This window comes from Pelophylax lessonae, assembly GCF_965119305.1.
Source record: "Pelophylax lessonae genome assembly, chromosome: 3".
In the NCBI taxonomy this organism is placed as follows: domain Eukaryota; kingdom Metazoa; phylum Chordata; class Amphibia; order Anura; family Ranidae; genus Pelophylax; species Pelophylax lessonae.
The window spans coordinates 665,467,680-665,484,231 of record NC_138770.1 but is presented as its reverse complement, the minus strand read 5'-3'; the positions used below and the strand labels follow the sequence as shown (position 1 = coordinate 665,484,231).

Here is a 16,552-nt window from a genome sequence, read left to right as displayed (position 1 = left end):
CAAGAAAACTGAAATACATCACAGGTGATATAATTTGCTGCTCAGTGATTGCAGTATTCTAGTCTGCATCTCCCCAAGGTAATAGCTAAAATCTGGCCTGTTAGTGTGCCCTGAGGACTGGAGTTGAGAAACACTGGTCTATGTCCAACACACACCTCAGCCTGAGTCACAACCCAACACCTGGCATAAGGTCCTGTACACAGGCAAGAACAGCCCTCAACTGTTAGACCTTTGATGGGGAGAGGTTCATGCATAATTCAACTGTTGAGGGATGTTCCCTCCTGTGTACAGGACCTTATGTCAGGTGGTTGTTGGTTGTTTTTCAGGCTGAGGCATGGTTGGACATGGATTATGCCTAAACCTCCATCCATCTAAGGCCTATGCCCAACCATGCCTGAGACGCAACCAACAAATACCAGAAAAAGTCCTGTGGACTGGCAGAAACATCCCTCAACAGTCACATTATGCCTGAAATTTAATTAATCCTTTAAAGCAGCCTCTCTTAACCAGGGTTCCATGGAATCCTAGGGTTCCTTCAGTTGCTAGGGGTTTGAGCAGTGAGCAACTTCTGCCTCTCAAATGAGTGGTCACTATGACCACAAATGTAAAAAGCCGCATTCTTTTAAGTGACCCATACACTAATCTTCTGTAAACTTTTGATATAGTAATTATTTGCATTGGTTCCCTGAGCCTGGAAAGTTATTTTTAATAGGTTCCTCGGTGTTGAAAATATTGAGAAAGGCTGCTCTAAAGTTCAGCTATACCTCAGTTTTGGGAGACTACGAGCAACCACCTGACATAAAATCCTGTAAACAGGCAAGAACATCCTTCAACAGTTGGACTAAGAAGATGCATTGAAGTTCAAAGGTCCACATTCAGCCATACCTCAACCTAAAACACAGTCAACCACCACCTGACATACAGTCCTTAAAGAGGAAGTAAACCCTCCTCTGACACTTTTACCTATAGGTAAGCCTATGATAAGGCTTACCTATAGGTACTGTAAATATCTCCTAAACATGTACAGTTTAGGAGATATTTACCTTACATGCAGCCAGTGACCTCACTGGCGCATGCGCTCTGGAGGAACGGCTGATCGTGCCGTTCCTTCAGAGCCCCGTGCCGTGACTGTCGGCTCCCGCGCACGTGCGCGGGAGTGACGTCACCGCGGCTCCGGCCAATCAGATGGCCGGATGCCGCGATCCCGGAAGACGGGCGACTGGACATGTCGCCCATCATAGAGGTAAGCGGGCGGCGCGGCGGGGGCTCGTTCTAAGGTAAGTATTTCATAATGAGCTAGTATGCGTCGCATACTAGCTCATTATGTCTCTCTTTCAGGATGTAAAGAAAAAAAAAAAATTCTCGGTTTACAACCTCTTTAACAAATGGCAAGAACACCCTTCATCAGTTAGATTATGACTGAACCTTCATCTATCCTCTAACTGTTGAAGGATGTTCTTGCCTGTGTATCTCAGGCTGAGGTATGGTTGGGACTCAGGCTGAGGTATGGTTGGGACTCAGGCTGAGGTATGGTTGGGACTCAGGCTGAGGTATGGTTGGGACTCAGGCTGAGGTATGGTTGGGACTCAGGCTGAGGTATGGTTGGGACTCAGGCTGAGGTATGGTTGGGACTCAGGCTGAGGTATGGTTGGGACTCAGGCTGAGGTATGGTTGGGACTCAGGCTGAGGTATGGTTGGGACTCAGGCTGAGGTATGGTTGGGACTCAGGCTGAGGTATGGTTGGGACTCAGGCTGAGGTATGGTTGGGACTCAGGCTGAGGTATGGTTGGGACTCAGGCTGAGGTATGGTTGGGACTCAGGCTGAGGTATGGTTGGGACTCAGGCTGAGGTATGGTTGGGACTCAGGCTGAGGTATGGTTGGGACTCAGGCTGAGGTATGGTTGGGACTCAGGCTGAGGTATGGTTGGGACTCAGGCTGAGGTATGGTTGGGACTCAGGCTGAGGTATGGTTGGGACTCAGGCTGAGGTATGGTTGGGACTCAGGCTGAGGTATGGTTGGGACTCAGGCTGAGGTATGGTTGGGACTCAGGCTGAGGTATGGTTGGGACTCAGGCTGAGGTATGGTTGGGACTCAGGCTGAGGTATGGTTGGGACTCAGGCTGAGGTATGGTTGGGACTCAGGCTGAGGTATGGTTGGGACTCAGGCTGAGGTATGGTTGGGACTCAGGCTGAGGTATGGTTGGGACTCAGGCTGAGGTATGGTTGGGACTCAGGCTGAGGTATGGTTGGGACTCAGGCTGAGGTATGGTTGGGACTCAGGCTGAGGTATGGTTGGGACTCAGGCTGAGGTATGGTTGGGACTCAGGCTGAGGTATGGTTGGGACTCAGGCTGAGGTATGGTTGGGACTCAGGCTGAGGTATGGTTGGGACTCAGGCTGAGGTATGGTTGGGACTCAGGCTGAGGTATGGTTGGGACTCAGGCTGAGGTATGGTTGGGACTCAGGCTGAGGTATGGTTGGGACTCAGGCTGAGGTATGGTTGGGACTCAGGCTGAGGTATGGTTGGGACTCAGGCTGAGGTATGGTTGGGACTCAGGCTGAGGTATGGTTGGGACTCAGGCTGAGGTATGGTTGGGACTCAGGCTGAGGTATGGTTGGGACTCAGGCTGAGGTATGGTTGGGACTCAGGCTGAGGTATGGTTGGGACTCAGGCTGAGGTATGGTTGGGACTCAGGCTGAGGTATGGTTGGGACTCAGGCTGAGGTATGGTTGGGACTCAGGCTGAGGTATGGTTGGGACTCAGGCTGAGGTATGGTTGGGACTCAGGCTGAGGTATGGTTGGGACTCAGGCTGAGGTATGGTTGGGACTCAGGCTGAGGTATGGTTGGGACTCAGGCTGAGGTATGGTTGGGACTCAGGCTGAGGTATGGTTGGGACTCAGGCTGAGGTATGGTTGGGACTCAGGCTGAGGTATGGTTGGGACTCAGGCTGAGGTATGGTTGGGACTCAGGCTGAGGTATGGTTGGGACTCAGGCTGAGGTATGGTTGGGACTCAGGCTGAGGTATGGTTGGGACTCAGGCTGAGGTATGGTTGGGACTCAGGCTGAGGTATGGTTGGGACTCAGGCTGAGGTATGGTTGGGACTCAGGCTGAGGTATGGTTGGGACTCAGGCTGAGGTATGGTTGGGACTCAGGCTGAGGTATGGTTGGGACTCAGGCTGAGGTATGGTTGGGACTCAGGCTGAGGTATGGTTGGGACTCAGGCTGAGGTATGGTTGGGACTCAGGCTGAGGTATGGTTGGGACTCAGGCTGAGGTATGGTTGGGACTCAGGCTGAGGTATGGTTGGGACTCAGGCTGAGGTATGGTTGGGACTCAGGCTGAGGTATGGTTGGGACTCAGGCTGAGGTATGGTTGGGACTCAGGCTGAGGTATGGTTGGGACTCAGGCTGAGGTATGGTTGGGACTCAGGCTGAGGTATGGTTGGGACTCAGGCTGAGGTATGGTTGGGACTCAGGCTGAGGTATGGTTGGGACTCAGGCTGAGGTATGGTTGGGACTCAGGCTGAGGTATGGTTGGGACTCAGGCTGAGGTATGGTTGGGACTCAGGCTGAGGTATGGTTGGGACTCAGGCTGAGGTATGGTTGGGACTCAGGCTGAGGTATGGTTGGGACTCAGGCTGAGGTATGGTTGGGACTCAGGCTGAGGTATGGTTGGGACTCAGGCTGAGGTATGGTTGGGACTCAGGCTGAGGTATGGTTGGGACTCAGGCTGAGGTATGGTTGGGACTCAGGCTGAGGTATGGTTGGGACTCAGGCTGAGGTATGGTTGGGACTCAGGCTGAGGTATGGTTGGGACTCAGGCTGAGGTATGGTTGGGACTCAGGCTGGAGATAGACAGGGGTTCAGGCATAATCAAAATGTTGAAGGATGTACCTGCATGTGTACAGGACTGTATATCATGTGATTGTTGGCTGTGTTTCAGGTATGGCTGGACATGGCCTTTAGAGGATGGATGGAGATTCAGTCATAATCCAAGGTCCATGTCCAACTATACTTCAGCCTGAGACCCAGCCAAAAACTACCAGACATACAGTCGTGTACACATCCAGGAATACCCTTCAACAGTTGGATTATGCCTGAACCTCCATCTAAGGCAGGGGAACCCCCTGATGTGGCCGCAACCTCCTGCTCTGGGATGGCAGGTCAGCCAGCACAGATCGTGGGTTCCCAATCCCCCCATCTCAGAGCATTAGTGTTGAGAATGGAGCCGGCGGTTATTAGCGTCGGCTTCTGACACATACTACATGCACATGCCTGGAACAGCAAAAGCCGGCGATACCTTCAGGGTGATTCCTGAAGTAAAAATGGTTTAAAAAGTTCAGTTTTATTATTTTTTTCAATTAAAATCACATAGCATTGGGAATACCTGTTCTAATTCTGCACTGGTTACTCTGGGCTGCTTTCAAACTGATCCGCAGGTGCAGCACAGTGCACCTGCAGGTTACTTGCACTGAACCATAGACTTCTGTTATTACTTGCGGATTTGGTCCGCATTCTGGAAGGTCACCAAAAAAACTCATGAATGCAGGATACAATAGAATTCTATGTCAAAGTGCAGCTAACCCGCAGGAAAGCCAGAGGTGTACTGTGCTGCACCTGTGGTGTAGGTAAACCCCAGCACAGTGTGAAAGCAGCCTTAGGCTCCTTTCAAATGATCAGTCCCGATAGGGTCCACCTGGCCATTTTTCAGGCGGACCCAATTGGACTGTCCATTCACCTTTAGGGTGGACTTGTGTTCGTTTACACCCGCCTACCTCCAATCCGACCTGCTAAAAAATAAACAGAAGGCAATCCGTCCTCTTCCGTCTGGGTGGATTGGATGGCCCATAGAGTAGAGAAGGCTGTGCATATGCAAAGTGGACACGGACCTGTCATCTGCCTGCTCCACTCATTGTGGCCTGGTTACCAAGTCGTTTAAGTGGCCCTCGCTCTTCAAATGGTTGGGCACCCCTGGTCTAAGGTCTAAGTCCAACCACACTTCTGCCTAAGTCACAACTAGCAAACACCTGAAACAGTCCTGTATACAGGCAGGAACATCCCTCGACAGTTGGATTATGCCTGAACTAGCATCCATCCTCTACAGGTCTATGTCCAACCATAGCCCAGCCTGACATACAGTCATGTACACAGACAAGAACATCTCTTAACAGTTGGATTATGCATGAACACCTGTCCATCCGCTAAGGTCTACATCCAACCCTAGTTTAGCCTGAGACCCAAAAAAAAACCTGTACACTGAATTATCACTCTGACATTGTAAGTAAGGAATCCTATGCGCTCCCACTTAACCACTTCTGGACTAGAAGGATTTGCCCCCCTTAATGACCAGGCCATTTTTTTGCGATTCGGCACTACGTTACTTTAATGGACAATTGCGCGGTCATGCGACGCTGTACCCCAATAAAATTGATGTCCTTTTTTTCTCACAAATAGAGCTTTCTATTGGTGGTATTTGATCACCTCTGCAATTTTTTTTTTCCGCTATAAACAAAAAAAAGAGCGACAAACCGTGAAAAAAAAAAAAAAAAAACATTTTTCTCATTCTGCTACATAACATTCCCAAAAAAAAAAAAAAATGTAAAAATCAAAATTTAACATTTTAGGCCAATTTGTTTTCTGCTACATTTTTTTTTTTAACCAAAAATATCGCAATAGGGGGAATTTGGTTGGTTTGCGCAAAAGTTATCGCGTCTACTAACTACGGAAAAGATTTGTGATTTTTACTGTCTTTTCTTTTTTTACTAGTAATGGCGGCGATCTGCGAATTTTAGCGGACTGCAACATTGCAGCGGACAGATCGGACCCTTCAGGCCCCGTTCACATTGCCGCGATTCAACTTCCCCAGGCGACCTCCGAGGTCGCGGTGCGAGCAGCGCGCCGCGACCTCGGAGCGGCCGCCACGGACTTCATAACATTGAAGTCTATGGCGGTCGCCTCCGGGTCGCCCCAAAGAAGCTCCGGACCCTTTTTCTAAGTCGGAGCGACTTGTGTCGCTCCTATTAGAACGGGTCCGCAGCTTCCCTATGGAAGGCGACCTACGGGGACCTGTGAGGCGACCAGGTCGCCTCACAGGTCGCCTTAGTGTGAACGGGGACTGACACACTTTTGGGGGGACCAGTGACATTACTACAGTAATCAGTGCTAAAAATATGCACTGTTACTGTAATAATGACACTACCAGTGGGTGATCAATGGGTAAATGTAAGCCTAAGAGAGAGTGTTTCTAACTGTATGGGGGTTGGGCTTTTGAAATTTTATTTTATTTCAGGTACTTACATAGCGCTGTCAATTTACGCAGCTCTTTACATATACATTGTATATTCACATCAGTCCCTGCCCTCAAGGAGCTTACAATCTAAGGTCTCCAACTCACATCCATACATACACATAGCAGGGCCAATTTTATACAGGATCCAATTAACCTACCAGCATGTCTTTGGAGTGTGGGAGGAAACCGGAGTACCCGGAGGAAACCCACGCAGGCACAGGGAGAACATGCAAACTCCAGGCAGGTAGTGTAGTGTCGTGGTTGGGATTAGAACCAGTGACCCTCTTGCTTCTAGGTGAAAGTGCTAACCACTACACCACTGTGCCGCCCGAAATAATCACAGGGACCCGTGATCCTATATAGAAGGATCACAGGCGCTCTGTGATCATTCCAGAGAGAAGAACGGTGGGCTGTGTTTACAACAGCAGATCGTCGTCCTCTCTCAGCAGGGAACGATTGCGGGTGCCTGGAGGCAATCGGAGCCGCCGGCCCCATGCATCAGAGTCCCTGATGCCAAGTGGGGGCGGGAGCGTGCCGATGGCGGCACACACTTGCCACCTAGCTAAAAGCGCGTGACCGCCGTAGAGCTACGTCGGTTCGCACAGGAGAGGCTGCCTGCCGCGAGGTCCTTAAGTGGTTAATATAAGAAATAGAAAGCAACTGCTCACAACAATGTGTCCCCACATCTAAAATTCAATAGTTTACAAATTTGAAGTGACGCTATGCTTCAAAATAAAAGAATAATAAAAACTACATAAAGAATTGCAAACAGTAATAATACATGTGTCTGATCTCTCAAGGTAGATATTGAATAATGTGAATCATAAATAGATTATCTACTGAGTGTGTACTCAAAGTGCCAGTGCTGCAACAAACTTCTCATCAAGGTGTGCAAAATAACACTCAACTAAAAATAATATTCTTGGATGTTTTCAAAATCCAACATTAAATTGATATCCCTACTGGGTATTGTAGCCAAAAACACCAGCGCTGCAAATAATGCAAAATTGAGCAAAAATATGAAAATAAGCAAAAATAGATTAAACAATAATCAATACAGTGATAAAGTGGAAAAACAATCCAATTTAGTGACTTTTCATATAATAGTGTCCATTACAGAACAAAATCAGTGTGTCTGGTGATATTCGTTGTGCAAAGGTCATGAAATTCCTCAGTGATGGGATCACTCTTCCTTGCACCTCAATCCACACTGTGTGTGCCAGCAGCTCACCTCATTCCCTAGACTAGGAGGTCCAAAAGCATTTAGGGTGTATGCAATTCCTCTCCATGGGTGGCTGTATGATTTCCTTTCTTCCAATCAGCATGATGGTTTATGGGTCTGTCCATATCCACTCTCCTGAATAGTGGGAGAGAGTGTACCCACCTGCTATGACGCAACTAGTCTGGAAGGAGTCCCTTCCGGTTTTCGGACAATCATGGTTCAATTCATGGTTTCTGATGCTGTTTAAATCTATTTTAAATGCGAGTTACTCCATTTTTATAGAATACATTTTAATTTGAATACTACACAATAAGGCCTCTTTCACACGCTCCGCCTCCGTAGGCGGATCTGTGTTGCTCAGCGGGGATCGATCCGCCGATCCCCGCTGAGCCGGCGGATGACAGCTCCGTCTCCGCTTGCAGAGCGGAGAGGGAGGTGTCTCAGCCCCCGCTGCCCTCTATGGGGGATCGGATGAGAGCGGATCGCCTGTCCGCTCTCATCCGATCCGATCACTGAACGGATGGAAAAAAATGGATTTTTGTAAAATCTTACCGTAAAATCCTTTTCTCTTAGCTCATCGACAGACGTAGTCCTCGGTGATACACCACCTTCGGGTTATGTTACCTCCGCAGGAGCAGGACTAGACAGGAAATTAAAAAGCTCTGGCCACACCCTAGGGGCAGTCCCAGAGGGTATATCCTCTCTCTCTCTGCCTCAGCAAATCAGTTATGTGAAAAAGCAGTGCTTAGAGAATTTAACCCAACCCAACTCCAAAACAGAGGGGCGGGGACTACGTCTGTCGATGAGCTAAGAGAAAAGGATTTTACGGTAAGATTTTACAAAAATCCATTTTTCTCTAGCGCTCATCGACAGACGTAGTCCTCGGTGATACACCACCTTCGGGACGTCCCAGAGCAGTATCACAACTGAGGGGTGGGAAAATGGAAATCAAATCCCAATCTAGAAGGCCCAACCGGTGCCAACTAGAAGTTTACAATGCTCATCCTTAATGATGAGACTCAACAAAAAAATTTTCAAACAGAAAAAAACCCTCGAGGTAGACCACCGGTCTCCTCAAATTGCGGCCTGCAAAACCTTGCGGCCAAATGAGGCATCCGCCGATGCCGTCACATCAATTTTATAGAATTTTGTAAAGGTATGTACCGACGACCAAGTGGCCGCCTTACATACCTGGACCACTGACGCCTGATGGCGAAAGGCCCAGGAAGTACTGAGCGCTCGAGTGGAGTGCGCCCTAACAGGGAACGGAGGACTCTGACCCTTAATAGAATAAGCCTGTACCACCGTTTGTCTAATCCATTTGGCAATGGTCGCGGCAGATGCAGGCAAACCCTTTCTGGGGCCATCCGTGATCACAAAAAGTGAATCCGTCTTACGGAATGATTCCGTAGCTTTCAGGTATACCCTGATTGCCCGAACCACATCCAAGGAATGCAACGCATGTTCCCGATGATGCTTGGGCTGAGGACACAAGGAAGGTAGTACAATATCTTCATTCAGATGAAAATCTGAAACCACCTTAGGAAGAAAAGATGGCTTAGGATGAAGTACTACCTTATCCCTATGAATCACTAGGTATGGGGACTGGCATGATAATGCAGCCAGTTCTGACACCCTGCGAGCAGAAGTAATAGCCACCAAGAAGACCACCTTCTGGGATAAAGTAAGCAAGGGAATCTCCCTGATGTTTTCAAAGGGAGGTTTCTGTAGAACCGACAAAACCAAATTAAGATCCCAGGGCGGTAAGGGCGCGCGGACTGGAGGAGCCAGGTGCCGCACCCCCTGGATGAAATTCCGCACCAAGGATTTGGTAGCTAAAGGTTTCTGAAAGAAGATTGCTAATGCTGAAACTTGACCCTTGATGGTGCTCAAGGCTAGCTTCTGCTCAACCCCTTGTTGCAAAAAGGCCAATATTCGAGACACCGAATAGGTACGTGGAGGAAATCCTAAAGATTCGCACCACGCAATATAAGTCTTCCATGTGTGATAATAGACTTTGCTGGAAGTCGCTTTCCTTGCTTTAATAAGGGTAGGAATGACAGAAGTAGACAAACCTCTGTCCTTCAGTACTTGGGTCTCAATGGCCAGGCCATTAAAACCAGCGACTGTAAAGCACGAAGGTAAATAGGTCCTTGAGACTACAGACACTCCCTGAGACGAAGTTCCCACGGAACGTCTGCGACTAACCTGTCCAAGTCGGCCAGGCCGGCTTGAAGAGGCCAGCCTAGAATTTCTAGGACCACTGGCGCTGATTGGATCTGAACCAGGCGTCCCTAGAGGTATCTGGCCCCGACCATCCGAGAAAGTCTGGTCGTTTTCTGTTCCCACACATTTATCAGATACCTGATAGTTATCAGGCAAGGTGATCTTTTCTGGTTGAACCTCAGGGACCGAAGTCACCCGACTAGAGGCTACTTGGCCTATCTGGTCAATCAGATCCGATTCCTGTGAGGTATCGGGACTAATCTTAGGAAAAGGTAAAGGAAAAGATCTATACAGGGAACGGTAACTACCGCTTCCTGTACTTAAATGTTGGAAGGGAAGAATCGCACCGGTAGTAGTGGTTGATGCTCGATCTAATGTCCTGAATACCGGTGAAAACGTCCCCCCACCCTGAAATTGGGTGGGGGCGCACCTTCAGGCTGTGTACTCCTTTACTTCGGGTTTGGCTGGGTTGGTCCTCTGCTTGTCCGACCAGCCCTTCTTGAACCCTCCTGGAGGAGTCTTGCCTTTCCCGGAAGTACCAGCCGGGCGTCCTTTATGGGCGGTAAAGAAAGGTCCTCGCTTGTTGCGAGGTTCCTTAGCTTTTGCAGCCTGTGGCAAAAAAGTACTCTTGCCCCCGGTGGCATCCTTAATGATTTCATCTAGGTTGGCTCCAAATAGACGATTCCCCTGGAAAGGGAGATTGGTCAAAGTCTTTTTGGAACCTAGGTCAGCTGACCAGCATTTTAACCACAGCACACGTCTGAGGATCACTGCTAACTTAGATGCATGCCCTAACAAGGGAGTAGTGTCCAAGGCTGCGTCACAGATAAACCGTAGCCCTTGTATGATCTGTTCCATCAAATCAGATGTCTCCTGGGGAATATCTTTTCCCCTAAGATCTTGGCGTACCATCTTCGCCCATTCTGTAAGTGTCTGGGAAACTAGACCAATAACAATTACTGGTCTAAATGCTGACCCTATCAGAGAAAAGATAGTGCGGGACTCCGCTTCTATCTTTCGATCCACCGGATCCTTAAAGGACGAAGTGTCCTCCACTGGAATAACCGTGGCTTTATTCAGCCTGGAAATAGGCGGATCCACGACTGGTGGTACCGTCCATTTCTTAATGATGGATTCCTCAAACGGATAGCGTCTAGCAATACGCTTGGAAATAGTAAAGGTACGTTTAGAATGTTCCCATTCTCCTTTAATCTGATTTCCAAAACATTTAGGTACAGGAAAAGCCTTCGCCGTCTTGATGGGCTTATTAGTCCCAAAAGGCCTCTCTGTTTCAGTTGCCTCTGCCGGTAAAGCCTCAAGTTTTAAGGTTTCTTGCACTGCCACAACTAGTGCGTCCACCAATGCTTCTTCCTGAATAATAGCAGGAGAAGAAGCGTCCTCCTCACTGTCTGAGGGGGCTTTACCTGGGATAGCAGCCCTTGCAGAGGAACCTGCAACTGCAGTGACCATCTCTGAATCAGAGTTAGAGGTGTCAGATAGTATAGGGGTAGGTCCATAATAACTCCAGTTACTTCCTGGATGATATAATTCAAAGTAAAGAAAAAACTTTTTTTTTTTTTTTTTTTTGACCCTCAGCGCCACAAAAAACCCCTTAGTGTTACCTGCTAGGGATCCCTATCGATCGAGAGAGAGAGAGATAGACCCCCAGGCTCACCACTTGATGTTCAGAGTTGAACTGCAACAGCTTACAGCGCTGTCTTAGACAAACAGGAAGTCTTTTGGCTGGCTGCCCAGGAAGAAAGGAGGCGGCTCCGCCCCTCTGTACGCCTTCCGGCGCCTCCCCCAAGCTCCACGAGGTGTAGAATCACCTAAAACATGGCCGCCCCCATGCTGGAGACACGAGGCTACGCCAAAATGGCGGCTCGTGCGATCCAGCAAAAAAAATTGGCGGCGGCCTGTGCTGACTAGCGGTGTGCTGCAGGCACACAACACTCTCTCTGCATGGGGATATGGCGTGTTTGGCGGTACCGGCCCTGGCGGACCGCATGGCCGTTCGGGAGGCCTGCTATTAGCTGGAGATCTGACTTGGAAGGCAGTCTACATGTCCATGGCTTCTGACTGGTAGGTAGCTTATTCTTATCACCGTAAGATTCCCAGAATGCCACAGATTACATCTTTAAAACATGTATACAATAGATTGTTAGCTCCCAAACCAAGCCTCCTGGCTTTTGCACACATAAAATCACACTCAAAGTAGGAGGATTTGTGACATGTTATAGGATAGAAAGAAACTCTTTCTTACCATACAGAGAGGGGCCCGCGTTCACCACAAAACCCGTCAGGGAAAACAGGGGGAACATACTACTCACCATACCGGAACCAGGCGGGCACCAACTCCTGACAGTACCCCTCTCCACCGGGGCGGGAGGGCTGTCGACCGATACAGACGCCGTGACTCATGGTCTTTGGCGTTTCAGCGAGACGTTTAACTCGCGGGTTCAGTCCTTTAATGGGACTTTGTCGCGGCCGACTCAGCGCGGAGCTATGGCCTGCACGCGCTCGTAGGCTGAACTGGGGTGACCACCGGATCTCAACATCCAGCCCGTCGCCCAGTTCAGCTTTCTTGCTTGAAGATCTCACAGGAACACTGGAGAAAAAAAGCTGTCCAAAAATCCTTTTAGAAAAAAAAAATTTCTTGCCAGGACCTAAGATCCCAGCAAGGTATCTAGGTCCTTACTCCTAACTAGACAGAAAATAACTGATTTGCTGAGGCAGAGAGAGAGAGGATATACCCTCTGGGACTGCCCCTAGGGTGTGGCCAGAGCTTTTTAATTTCCTGTCTAGTCCTGCTCCTGCGGAGGTAACATAACCCGAAGGTGGTGTATCACCGAGGACTACGTCTGTCGATGAGCGCTAGAGAAATAGGGTTTCCATCCGTCCAGATTTCACGGACAGGATCAGATACGGATGGCAGCGGGTGTCAGCGGAGGTGTCTCCGCTGACATCCGCTGCCCCATAGAGCTGCATGGAGGATCCGATCAGATCCGCCTAAAAAACTGACAGGCGGATCTGATCGGACCGCCCGTGTGAAAGAGCCCTAAGGATTTGCTTTCTTGTATACCCACATCATCCACTGGAGGAGAGGAGAGTGGATTGTGGGAGAGAGGGTGCACAGACCCATAAAGCATCACCATTGCTGATTGGAAGAAAGGATATGATACAGCCACCCATGGAGAGGAATTGCTTACACCCTTAGGCCCCTTTTACAGGGGCCAATCCGATTTCACAGACTCCGCTAGCTCAGCGGGGATCACTCCATTGATCCCCGCTGAGCAGGCAGATGACAGGTTTGTCTCCGCTCACTGTGCAGAGACGGACCCATCAAAGCCCTGCTCTCCTCTAAGGGGAGATCGGATGAAAACTGACAGACTCACGTCTCACCATCTGTCTGTTTTCAGCAGATCTGGTCGGATCGGATGACAGATGGGTGTCACCAAGTCTGCGGATATCCGCCTCACCATAGTTTAGAAAGGTTGTCCTGATCAGGTGTACCTGAAGAAGGGACAGGCGGACCTGATCGGTAGGATCCTGTGAAAGGGGCCTAAATGCTTTACTAGACTAGGGAATGAGGTGAGCTGCTAGCACACACAACGGATATCACCGGACACGCTGATTCTATTCTGTAACAGACACTATTATATGAAAATCAATCACTAAATTAGACTGTTTTTTCTATTTTATCACTGTATTGATTAATCTTTAACCACTTCAATAGGGCACTCTCCCCCCCCCCCCCTTTCCTGCCCAGGCCAATTTTCAGCTTTCAGCGCTATCCCGCTTTAAGACCGGTAGATTTTGCTGCTTAACCACTTTACCACCGGAGGATTTTGCTGTCTTCCGTCCAGGCCACTTTTTGCGATTCGGCGCTGTGCTGACAATTGCGCGGTCGTGCGACGCCGTACCCAAACTAAATTTACGTCCTTTTTTTCCCCACAAACAGAGCTTTCTTTTGGTGGTATTTGATCACCTGTGCGATTTTTACTTTTTGCGCTATAAACAAAAAAATAGTGTTTATTTTGAAAAAATAACAATATTTTTAAAATTTTTTTATATGAAATTCCCCCCCAAAAAAAATGTAAAAACCAATTTTTTTAAAAATTTTTGGCCAATTTGTTTTATGCTACATATGTTTGGTAAAAAAAAAAAATCGCAATAAGCGTATTTTGATTGGTTTGCGCAAAAGTTATTGCGTTTACTAACAAAGGGAAAGATTTGTCATTTTTGGTGTTTTTTTTTTTAACGCGTAATGGCGGCGATCTGCGATTTTTTTTTGCGGGACTGCGACATTGCGGCGGACAGATCGGACCCTTGACTGACATTTTTGACACTTTTGGGGGTACCAGTGACATTACTGCAGTAATCAGTGCTATATATATATGCACTGTTACTGTAAAAATGACACTGGCAGGGAAGGGGTTAATTTTATTGGAGAGGGAGGGGTTAATGTATGCCTGGTGCTTACTGACGTGTAGGGGGGGAGGTGACTGAGTGAGTCATGGACAGATCGGATGTCCAGCTATGCTGAACAGTCTGATCTGTCACTCCCTGTCACTATGGAGATCCCCGACGATCGGGTAAGAGCAGCGGCGATCGCCGCTGCTCCTCCCCTGGCCCGACTCCCGCTGTGAATGAAAACAGCGGGAGCGAGCCTCCGGTGGCGCGCAAGCGCCGCCCAGAAGGGGGAGTGTCTGACGACGTAGTACTACGTCGTCAGACGATAACGAGCCACTCTGCCGCAGTAATATTACTGTGAGCAGACGTAAAGTGGTTAATGACCAGGCCCTATTTTGCGATTCGGCACTGCGTTATTTTAACTGACCATTGCGCGGTTGTGGACGCTGTACCCAAATAAAATTGACGTCCTTTTTTTCCCCACAATTGGAGCTTTCTTTTGGTGGTATTTGATCACCTGTGCCATTTTTATTTTTTGTGCTATAAACAAAGAAAGAGCAAAAATTTTGAAAAAAAAAAAAAAAATTTTCACATTCTGCTATATAACATTCTCAAAAAAATAAATAAATAAATAAATTTAAAAATCAAAATTTTTTTAACATTTTAGGCCAATTTGGTTTCTGCTACATATTTTTGGTAAAATAAAAAAATAATCGCAATAAGCGGTGTATTGCGTCTACCAACTACGGGAAACATTTATGTCATTTTTATTGTTTTTTTTTTTTTTTACTAGTAATGGCGGCGATCTGCGATATTTTGTGGGACTGTGACATTGCGGCGGACAGATCGGACCCCTAATGAACATTTGACACTTTTGGGGGACCAGTGAAATTACTACAATAATCAGTGCTATAAATATGCACTGTTACTCTGTTACTGTAAAAATGACACTGGGAGGGAAGGGTTTAATAATGGGGGTGATTAAGGGGTTAAATGTGAGCCTAGGGGAGTGATTCTAACTGGGAGGGCGGGGCTTGTGAAATGATCATAGAGACCTGTGATTCTATATAGAAGGATCACAGGGGTTCTGTAATAATTCCAGGGAGAAGAACCGTCAGCTGTGTTTACAACAGCTGATCGTTCTTCTCTCTAAGCGGGGGAACGATTGCGGGTGTCAATCGAAACCACCTGCCCTGTGCATTGGCTTCCCTGTTCCCCAGTGGGGGCAGGTGGGCGCTGGCGCGCGCTCGCCCCCTGGCCTCCTGAGAGCGAGAGACGTAGTGCTACGTTGGTTTGCCCAGGAGAGACTGCCTGCCAGAGTAAATCTGCAGCGGGCAGTTGTCAAGTGGTAGATTTTTATTTTTTCCCCCCACAAATGGAGCTTTCATTTGGTGGTATTTGATCTGGGTTTTTTATTTTTTGGACTGGGTTTTTTATTTTTTCCTAAAGAAAAAAAAAAATGTCTTTGGTTTTGGTTATAAAATTTTATAAATAAGTTAAGTTTTCTCCTTCGCTGATGGGCACTGATGAGTAATGAGTGAACCTAATGCGTAATGATGGGCAGCATTGATGGGCACCGCTGATAATGTGCTGATTATCAACCCAGACCCCCATCAGGAGAGCTGCAGGTCGGCTCTCCTCTACTCATGCCTTATCAGAGCGAATAGAGGAAAGCCAATTACCGGCATTTCCTGGTTATTTGATGATTGGGCACATCTGATCACATGGTAAAGAGCCTATATGATATACAGCAAACCCCCTTTATATCGCGGTTCAGTGTTTGCGGTCCCGGTATATCACGTTGTTTTCTGAGTGCAGCAGATAACACTTTATTCACACACAATAAGCAGACTTACACTGAAGATGACGTGTCCTCACGGCTCGGGGACTCTCTTCCTGGTCTCGCGGCTCGTCCCGTCTTCCGACTGTCCAGCAGCAGAGAGATGACACCAATGGGGGGGGGGCCCAATCAGGAGCTGTGAATCAGTGAGAGGCTGCGGTGGACCACCACACCGCATTTAAATAGGGTATTTCTATTTCACGGATTTTCAGTAATCGTAAGTGGGTCTGGAACGTAACCCCCGCGATGGAGGGGGGTTTACTGTATACCTATGTCAGAGTAACACCGTGCACTACCGATCACCGCACGAGCGGCTTATCCTGCTGGACATCATACGACGCCTAGTCAGAATAATGGATCCCCAACTCAGCTGTCATTCTGCCCCCTGAGTAAAAAGGAGTTGTAAAGTCAGGAAGGTTTTTTTTATCTTAATGCATTCTTTGCATTAAGATAAAAAGCCTTCTGTGTGCAGCAATACTGGTAAAAGTTTACTTTAAATGTAATTGTAAAGCGTTATATTACCTCCAGTCTATTTTTTTTTTTTTTTTTTTTAAAACAAACA

General features: G+C 48.0%; 1 protein-coding gene across 3 annotated transcripts in view; it reads right to left on the bottom strand.

Annotated features, from left to right (window-relative positions):
• Positions 1–16,552, bottom strand: part of CUL9 (cullin 9) — a 101,348-nt gene that overhangs the window by 63,162 nt on the left and 21,634 nt on the right. The window lies entirely within an intron of this gene.